The following is a 10587-nucleotide window of genomic DNA, read 5'->3' as shown; positions in this document are numbered from 1 at the left end:
GAGCAGCCAAACTTAGGGAAGCAGAAAGCAGAATAGTGGTTGTCAGGGGCTAGGGGAGTGGGGAATGGGGAATTACTGTTAAATGAGTATAGAATTGAAAAAGTTCTGAGGTAAACAGTGGTGAAGGTTGCATGATAATGTGTATGTATTTATGCAAGTGAACTGTACACTTAAAAATGGTTAAAATGTCAAGAGAATAAGAAGACAAGCCACAGACTGAGAGAAAATATTTTCAAAAGACATCTGATAAAGGACTGTTATCCAAAGTTTACAATGAACTCTTAAAACTCAATAATAAGAAAAATGAGCAACTGAATTAAAAAATGGGCAGAATACCTGAACAGATATATCACCAAAGAAGATATGGAACTGTCAAGTGAGTATATGAAAAGGTGTTTCACATCATATGTCATCAGGGAATTGCAAATTAAAACAATGGCAGTACTGCATACCTATTAGAAAGATCAAAATCCAAAACACTAGCAAAACCAAATGCTGGCAAAGATGCGGAGAGACAGAAACTCTTATTCATTTCTGGTGGGATTGCAAGAAATGGTACAGCCCTTTTGGAAGACAGTTTGGGTATTTCTTACAAAATTAAACATAATCTTACCATACAATTAAGCAATCACACTCTTTAGTATGTACCCAAATGAATTAAAAATTTATGTCCACACAAAAACCTGCACATACATGTTTATAGCAGCTTTATTCATAACAGCCGAAACCTGGAGGCAACCAAGATGTCTTCCAATAGGCAAGTGGATAAATATACCTTGGCATATCCAGACAATGGAGTGTTACTCAGTGCTAAAAAGAATTAAGCTACAAATGTGGCCCCCCAATACTTTTCTTTATGAATACATGGTCAGTTTTCCCCTAAAGTCTATTTTGTTTACTTTGTTGTGCAAGAATCGTATGAATTTAGAGGCCTTGAATGTCGGAAAGAAGATGTGTTTTGTAAGTCAATGTCACTAAAGCCTTCAGATTCTCTTGCACCTGACTAGGCCTAGCTCAACAAGAAGTTGTAAAATTGGCTTTTATTCCAGGAGGACCATGAACATAAGTCATTCAGATCAAGAGTCTTTCGCAAAGGCTGGCATCAAAACAAAACAAAACAAAACAACAACAACAACAAAAAAAACCCATAGATGACTACAGCAAACCCCTGGGAAATTTCATGATGTAGTACAAAGCCAAACTGTAAACAGGACCCAGTCCAACTGGGGAAAGAACTGGGAGAGAGCCATACTGCAAGGTGCATCCAATCTCAGGTTCCAGGCTTGGAATTATCCACAGTCAGTATGTATGTAAATCTCAGCCTTGTCCAAGAAGGAAAATCCCACTCAGTAGACTGGGTGAGGAAACGTATATCCTGTTGAATAAAAAGAGTAAGAGAGATGCTGAAGATTCAAATATACATCCAGGTTATAACACTTTAGAAACAGGTTTCAGTGTGAGGCAGTGGTTCTCAAAGTGTGGTCTTTGGACCAGCAGCAAAAGTATCTCCTGGGATCTTGCTAAGAATACAAATTCTAGGACCCCACCACAGACCCATGAGTCAGGAACTCTGGGGGTGTGAGGCCAATAATCTGTGTTAATAAGTTCTGGAGGTGATTTTGATTCGAGAACCGCTGGTGTAAGGTATTGACGAATATGACATTACTATAACAGCACAGTACTAAGGTGCTTCCCACATTTACAGATAAAATAGACCCACCAAGGTCGTGTGAATTTTCTGTACTGTTAAACTTCATTGTAATAAAATGAGAGAAAAAATTTAAAAACATTTAAAGATAAAATAATTTAACATCTTAGGCATGAATTTTTATAGCTAGATGTTAAAATAAATATTTAAATGTGAAAAAAATTTAAAAGAAAGAAATAAGCTACAAAGCCATGAAGAAAACTTAAACGTTATGATGTGAAAGAAACCAATCTGAAAAGGCTACATACAGTATGACATTCTGGACAAGGAAAAACTACGAAAACAGTAAAAGGATTGGTTGTTGCCAGGGTTTAGGGAGAAGGGGGAGAGGAATAGGCAGGACACAGAGGATATTTAGGGCAGCAAAACTATTCTATACGATATGACAACGTTGGATATATGTCATTACACACTTGTTAAAACCCATGAATCTGGGGTGTCACATAAACAAGGACTCCTTTTCAGATCCATTCATTTCTTCTAATGACGTCCATGTCTCTCCTAAGATAAAGATGCTCTCATTTCTTCCTAGGATAGGAAGTGCAGGTCTGATTAATCAAGGGGGCCAAACATTTTAACTTTCTAAAAACCTTAAAAAGGATTAGCAAGGCAGGCTCCAGAACCCACCGCTACAGCTGATTCCTAACCTGTAAGTGATATTCCTCGCCTCCCTTCACTATCTCCCATTTTAGATTTCCCTCACTCTCAGCTAACACTCTTGCTAGCCCGGACTGCCAACCTGATAGGATGACCCAGATCTTCATCCCCAAGAGGTCTGAGCCCATAGTTGCCTTGCCCTTGTCAGGCTGTGGTTGTTACAATTCCCCATTTACAGTTTTCATTTGACATAGGAGTGCCAAGAGACACCATAGTTAGTCCCTGGATTCAAGATATTCCTCCCTGTCTTCATTGTGTAACCATCAACCCAGGCTTAATTACCCGCACTGGTACAGTGACGCCTTTCTTTGCCTAAAAAGAGGCCAGATGATACCTGCAAACTCTAGTTCAGTGTAATTTATATTGTGTTCCCCTGTATTCCTCCATTGAGTACACATGATTGTGCAACCCAGAGAACGACACCCCAACCCCAGAGTGCTGTCCTCAACTTGGCACCTCAGCTGAGCTTTCAATAGGCCTTTCCACCATTCATGAGGCTGGCTATTCCTGGATTATGGGGTTTATGATAAGTAGGTGAATTCTATAGTCAGGAGCCCATAGTGGCATGTCCTTCACTTTAGAATCAGTACAGTGGTCAAAGATGTTGTGTAGGATACTATTTTCACAGATTAGACATTCTGTTAGCACTTGGATGATGGTGTGGGAAGAGACACTGCAGACAGGGACTCCAAGTCCATATTCAGTAGGAATACATGGCTGCCCTCCCTAAATTAGAAAGAGTTGGAGAAAATTGCCCTGCCACCAAGTGGCTAGCCAGTCTCTCTGAGGAATGAAGCCATGTTGAGGCCTTAATGTTGGTTTATGCTGCCCACGATTTGAGCATTCAACAGGAGCGGGACTTAGATCAGCCTTGGTGAGGGGAGTACAATTTGTCAGGTCCACGCTGAGTCTACGACTTTGCCTGTCTCCTCCCATTGCTTCAAGTCTGACCCATGGGATTTGTACGTGGGCACTGAGTAGTTTCCACAGCATCTCAAGCCTATAACAGGAAAACCCTAGACTTAAAGTGAGAAGCACATGGTATATATTTGAGACCTATGTCAGAAAGAAGTTGCTAAGCTGAGCTCCAGATTTATGGTGATAGAGGGATAGCATATGCTGGTGCTAGGATGCTTTTGGTCTAAATGCAGATCAAATGTATAGATCATGGTAACGTGCAGACTGAATATGGTGTGTCCAGATTTTCTGGTGCCTCAAGCAAATACTTATTCTGCTTATTGGGTAAGTCAGCCCTGCAAACATAATAAAAGGCAGAATATGTCATATACCAAAATTAGGACTGGCATTCAGCCAGTAAGTCTTGGTGTGGCATACTGCCCAGTGGGTCTGATGGATCCGGTTTCCCTCTGATAAAATTTCAGAAGGCATAAATGAGGGTTAAAAAAAAACACACAAAAAAACCAGAGAGATTTCCAAAATGGCATAGCTAAAAGAAAGGCAGAGAGGTAGAAAACAGAATGCATCATGCTGGAATCACTAATCAACTCATGGTTTTTCTTAAATAATAAGTTAAAAGCAGGACCCTAAAGAGACTGGAATGAAAAACAAGAAATTTTCAAAATTTAATAGATAGTTAAAGGAGAGCTATCGAAGGTTTTGATGAGGGGCAACACGAGATCAGAACTTGGCTTTAGGAAAAGGAAAAGCAAGTTGGTGGTAGTATTTAGGAGAAGAAATGTAAAGGCTTGGAGAACAAGTGACTTTAGCCTTAGCTGAGGCACAATGAGGCTTGAATTTCACTAACATTAATGAGAATGGAAGAAAAAAAGCAGACCAAAGTAAGACACTACTTATAGGCTTATGCATTGGCTGGGTGGAGGAGGGGAGGAAAGATATGTCAAAAACGACTTGAGGGCTTCCCTGGTGGCGCAGTGATTGAGAGTCCGCCTGCCGATGCAGGGGACACGGGTTCGTGCCCCGGTCCAGGAAGATCCCACATGCCGCGGAGCGGCTGGGCCCGTGAGCCATGGCTGCTGAGCCTGCGCGTCCAGAGCCGCAATGGTAGAGGCCACAACAGTGAGAGGACCGTGTACAGCAAAAAAAAAAACAACAAACAACTTGAGGTGTCAGCCCTAGCTTACTGACATCAAAGATGGTTATCTTTTAATTTTGATCACATTGAATTTGAGGTGTCAGATCACCCTTCAAGGAAAGGCTTGCTAGTTAGCAACAGGGCAGCACCTGGTCAGAAGTCAGCGTCCAGCTGTCTTCCCCATCAAATCTGCCTTAGCTTCAGAGAACTCCTTTGCCTGAGGTTACATCCCTCCCAGAGCAGCTTGCATCCGCTGCCTGAGTGAGGCAGGAGTGTACAGCTCTGGCCTTTGTGACCTGGGCACGATGTTCTGACAGGCAACACTTTCTTCAGAGCTCCTTGGTAGTTTGACTTCTTCCTCTGCCTCTTAGAAGTTTTCTGCTTCTTAACTTTTCCTTTGTGTGCTTTTGGGTCCCTAATAAACATCTTGCACCTAAACCTCATCTCAGCATCTTCTTCTAGAAAACCCAATCTGTAGCAGTAGTGATGTATCATTTGGTGGTTCTTTTAGATGCAAATAATGGAAAAAACAACTAAACATGTCTAAAAACGTTATCATCTCATAAACCAAAAAAGTTCTGAAGCAGGGTCATTACAGAGTTGACTAATAAATGACTCAATGACATCATCATACCCGCGAGCATATTTCCATTCCCTTATGATAGGTTTTGCTTTTATTTTTGGTTTTTGCATGACTTCGTTTTGTTTTTATCAGAGAAGAAACTCTCCAGGTCCCAGAGACCTGAATTGGGCCACATATCCATAGCTTATAAGGGAGCTGGGATGGCAATTTCCAGTATGTTCAGCTCTTATAGCAAAAGACAATATGCCAACAAGAATAAATTTGGGAAAATAAATGGTTTGGGGTGAGTAGCCATCAGTGTCTACCACAAAAATGTCTGAATGTGATTCCATAAATGTAGTATGGAATACCTCATTTTCATTTTTCCCTTTAAATCAAATTGCCTTAGACTCATAGTGACCGTAGTCCTGTGCACAGGAGGAAATTTAATCACAGTCCCCTGGTGTGAAGGTTCTGTGATATTATTTGATGCCAAAGCATCAGGAAAAACCCTGCGGTCAGCAGCTGACACTTGTTTTCAACAAACCACGCATCCTTGCAGTGCACACAGAACCTTCAGTTCTGATGTGTCCACCGCTTCCGGGCCACTCACTGCTGACGCATGTGAACAAATAGAGGGGCCAGGAACCTTGGTATCATGTGTTCGACCTCCCTAGACACACCATTCTTCCACATCATCTTCTTCAGCATCTTGCCTTATAATCCTTGTAAGGCAAGCACTTGCAAACAATGTGCTGCCCCCTGATGAATGCGAGACCTGCCAATCTCTGATCTCTGCCATCTAAGGGACATCTCTCCCTCAAGTCACTCTCCTACCTTCTCCATCTTCTTTCTTTCTCCTCTTCTCTTTAAACAACACACATAATCTTTTCATTGAGTTTCAGCTTGGACATTATATCCTGCAAAAATCCTTGAGACAAGGAAATGCTTAGGGCTTGATTACTGTTAGGAGGAGGGAAAATGCAGAGATCAAAACATGAAAGAATAAAAACTCATCCCAACCTCCACCCCAGGGTTGCCAGAATTAGCAAATTAAAATTCAGGAAGCCTAGCTCACTTTGAACTTCAGATAAACAATGAACATTTTTTTAGTATGAGTTTGTCCCATAAGTTTGAGACAGATTTAACTGGGCATCATGCATTTTACTTAGCAGCTTTAATCCTCCCCTTCCTCATAAAAAACACGTTTCAGCAGGTATAATTAATGTTGGTTTGAAGTTTGGAAGAGAGGTTGCTATTGAAAATATAGATTTTAGAGGCTTCCAATTAGACTATAGCTGATGTTATGTAAAATGATATAAACTCCAAGGGATAGGATGTACAGAGAGAAAGAAAGATTCTTTGTATTCTTCTTAAAGTCTGGAATAGTGCTAGACATATAGGTCTCAATAAATTTTTCTGCCAAAGTAATAGATTATTTCTTCCCTGTTTTCATTCTCTCTTTAGTAGATTATGTAACACAAACATATGTAGTAATTACTGTGACACCTTTTATGAATTAAGTGTAGAAGAGAGATTCATGTTTATATTATACTTTCATGATTATTCAAATAGTCCATGCATGTGACCTGGACATTATATTGATAAAGATTCTCTCATAGATGAATAATTAGAAGAATTAATTTGAGAAATCAATATCTATTTCCAGATATCCTCAGGCAATGCATGGTATCAATAAAGCCTTAAATCTCAAATAATTTTAAAATGTACACAATAGAGATGCTTTTCAGTTTCTTTGTGGTTAACTTAAATTCGTCATGCTCTTCACGTGACGCTTCTTGGGCAGATTCAGAACTGTTGTCTAGCAATCAAAATTCAGTACTTTAACAAACCAGATTCTAGAAAGTACGATTCTAATTATATTGATATGATATGCTCAACAATATAGTCCATATAACTTGGCTTTTCCCCCTGGGATAATTAAGAACACACAGAGCCTACTACCTAGAGACTGGGGGAGGACACCGTCAAGCACAGTCATGATTGGACCTGCAGCTGTAGAGATAGAGCCCAGGTGGCCAAGAGATAGTGTTGAGAGTGACAAGCCTTGCAGTCACCACTTCCAGGGGCCAAGAAAATAACAGGGTTCCCGGTAGCACTCACAAAGGCCCTGCCTTTGCTCGACCTCTCTGCATGACTCCCTCCAAAGCATTGTATTCAAATGCAGAGGGCTTGCATTATTCAGTTATTTTAGAATCACGTTAACTTGGTAACATTTTCAGAAAATAAGAATACCGTATGTCTAAATTGACAGCAGAAATGATTTTGAAATGAAGCAGGAGGATGTTTCCTTGGATCAGAAAGATTGTGCAGTGACTTTGGTGGTGATGATTATTCCATCTGTTGATGTGATTATGGAAATTCTGGCTGAAACTGTGAAGTCTTGTGCACTCTGCCTTCCCGGTACTCCCCAAAGGACAGAGGGCTGCCAGCGACTCAAAGTGCTGGAAAGGGATGAAAACAAACCACTGACCTTGAAGTACTGTTCAGGAGTTCTTAACCCTTTTGATATAGGTAGAGTGAGTTTGTTTCTGTTTATTTACACAGCCTTGTAAAGCTCTTCAGATGTTCTTAACCGAGATTTTTTTTTTAAGCTGACCTTTGAACTCCACTGCATGGTACCCAGAAAAGCTGATGGAGCTCAGAGGGGATAAAATGAAAAGCAGTAGCAAGTTCAGTTTTTAAAAATGGGATATAATATGCACATGGCAATGTAAGCAGCTGAGGAAAATGGGAGTGGACCAATGCTCATGCTACACAGACAAAACCAAAAATAATGCTTGTGAAGAGAAACAATATAAAGTAATTGGCACCTTCACTCCTTATAATGTATATTTTTTTGTTGGCCATAAAGATGGACAGGGGATGTAAAAAAATCCTTCTACTTAAAAACAAATTTGACTTTCAGTCATTGATTCAGTTTTAACAAAAAAGACCACTGAGACTATCACTATATGACATCAGATTTCTCAAGAAGAGTTAAAAAATTTCACATCATGTGGAGTTTTACAACTCTTGGGAACTTTTGGCATTACAGGGATTTAGTCTGGTTTCTGAGATGCTCCTACATTAATGGTTTGAATTCCCTAAGGTATCCTTTTCCACCATCTGCATGGTTCAGTGCAGTGAGATATTTTCTCTCTGAAGATAACAGAACGGGCAATTTTGTTTGCCTCTTTAGAACTCTAACCATGAGGTGCTTTGTAATTTTTGTGATTCAGCTTCTCCAGTGAGACATGAGACCTGACAACATAGTTATAGAAGAAAATGAATCCTCTGTGCATCTGAATTTGTTGCAATATGTTTAAATGTGAAGTGACTCATTTCAGCCTCTGAGAGGTAGTCTTGGGTAGATTCATTCATGTTATCGTCCACTGAAGCTATTTATTACCTAGAAGTTTTCTTTTTCACTTATAACTCATTATTCACACACACACTCCAGGGAAGCAAGCCTGAGGACAGAGATCATCCATGACTGTTAAAAACGAATGGTGGGGGCTTCCCTGGTGGCGCTTCCCTGGTGGCGCAGTGGTTGAGAGTCCACCTGCCGATGCAGGGGACGCGGGTTCGTGCCCTGGTCCGGGAAGATCCCACATGCCGCGGAGCGGCTGGGCCCGTGAGCCATGGCCGCTGAGCCTGCGCGTCCGGAGCCTGTGCTCCGCAACGGGAGAGGCCACAACAGTGAGAGGCCCGCGTACTGCAAAAAAAAAAAAAAAAAAAAAAAGAAAAGCAACAACAAAAAAACCGAATGGTGGACACCATCGTGTATTGTTATAGATCCATTGGGATCAGTTTAAGATAACACATAACCACAGTTGAAGGTCTTCAGTGCAGTGAGTTTCCTCAGTTCAAAATGGCATGGGAAAAGTTTTATTTGATCTTTTTGGCCCAAGCCATTTCTTTGGTCACACTGTGGTAATTCTAACCCTATAGTCCATGTGTGAGAAATTACAACGGCCTCATTAATCCAGGGCCTAAATAAAGCCAGAGTGGGTTTACAAAAGTTATTCTGGAGGCAAGTAAACCTGTTATTTTAACTCAAAATTGGAAGTATGAATGAAATTTGTAGTACTAATATTTTTTAACGCCAGACATGTTTTTCCATTACTTAGAATACCGCTGTGATTTGGAAGTAAGGACAGTGTTGTTGAATCCTTAATGAATTTAGGAAATGCTGTTGACTAATTTCTCATGAATGAGTCTTTAAAATTGTTTCCTCCTTCCTAAGTATTTGCTTCCAAATATTCTAGAATGACATCTGTTGGGCCTAGGAGCCGGATGAATCGGCCGGCTGTTCCATGGGGCCACAAAGCCAATGAAGTGAGGGCACCAAAGTTCTTTGGATGGTCAGTTTCCTCAAAATTTCTCCTTCCCTCTCTTCATTTATGAGTCCTGAGGTTCCTGCTATGTGTTTTGCAAATATCCCTAGTGAACCAGAGCAGGGCTGGTCTTATAAGCAGTACAATTGGCATTATTTGAAGATGTTCTTTTTATCATCTTCACAAAAATTTATTGAGGACCTACCTACCTGTGCCACTATTATAGTCACTCTGGAAACAGCCATATACAACAAACAAATAAACATCCCTGGTGGAAGAAACAGATAATAAACAAATAAATAAAATTTGTAATTTGTAGGAGATAATTACCGCTATAGTAAAAATGAAAGAATGGAAGGGCTCAGGGAATCCGGAGAGTGAAGGAAGAAACCTGCAGTTTTAAATAAGGTGGTTGGGAAAAGCTTTACTGATGAAAGTAATTATTTTTAACCAAAGACCCATAATAGGGAGAGGGAGAAAACTTTTTGGATATGTAAGGGAAGAGCATTTCAGGCAGAAGGAATAACAAATGCAAATGTCCTGAGGCAGGAACACACCCAGCAGGCTTGAGTTACCACCAGGAGGCTCATGTTGCTGGAATGAACTGAGCACGAGGAGATGGGCATGGTGGTCAGAGAAGCTATCACAGGGGGAGAGAAGCCCTCATCTAGTAGAGACATTTAGGATACTGTAAACAATTGGGTTTTACTCAGAGAGATGGATACTCATTGATATGGTCTGGCTTAAATTTTAACAGTATCATTCAGCTGCTGGGTTGAAAAAAGGGGCAGTGGTGGGAATAGGAGACCAGTTAAAAATCTATGGTGATAACAAAACTGGCAAACAATGACCGTGACTAGGAACGGGCTGATTGATGTCCTTGCTGATGGAATTTGCAGCTTGATTAGATATAGGATAGGAGAGAAAGAGAAGAGTCAAAGAAGACTCCAACATTTTGGTCTGAGCAATTGGAAAAATAAGAGTTTTTGTTTATTGAGATAGGGAAGAATGCAAGCTTTTTTTTTTTTATTGGAGTAAAATTGCTTTACAATGTTGTGTTAGTTTCTTCTGTACAATGAAGTGCATCAGCTACATGTATACATACATCCCCTCCCCCTTGGACCTCCCCACCTGCCCACCATCCCATTCATCTAGGTCATCACAGAGCACCGAGCTGAGCTCCCTGTGCTATACAGCAGCTTCCCACTAACGCTGGAGAGGGTGTGGAGAAAAGGGAACCCTTTTGCGCTATTGTTAGGAATGTAAA

The 10587-nt window shown here is 40.7% G+C and overlaps 1 long non-coding RNA gene across 1 annotated transcript; it reads right to left on the bottom strand.

Moving 5' to 3' along the window:
* Window positions 1-331: 331 nt before the first annotated feature.
* Window positions 332-5944, bottom strand: LOC132519667 (uncharacterized). Its single transcript, XR_009540232.1, has 3 exons — window positions 5818-5944; window positions 2122-2236; window positions 332-1375 (listed from the first exon to the last, which is right to left on the bottom strand). It is a non-coding gene; the product is annotated as an uncharacterized LOC132519667 (long non-coding RNA).
* Between the last annotated feature and the right edge of the window lie 4643 nt (window positions 5945-10587).

This window comes from Lagenorhynchus albirostris, chromosome 4 (assembly GCF_949774975.1).
Source record: "Lagenorhynchus albirostris chromosome 4, mLagAlb1.1, whole genome shotgun sequence".
Classification (NCBI taxonomy): domain Eukaryota; kingdom Metazoa; phylum Chordata; class Mammalia; order Artiodactyla; family Delphinidae; genus Lagenorhynchus; species Lagenorhynchus albirostris.
This window is presented reverse-complemented; position numbering and strand designations above follow the sequence as displayed.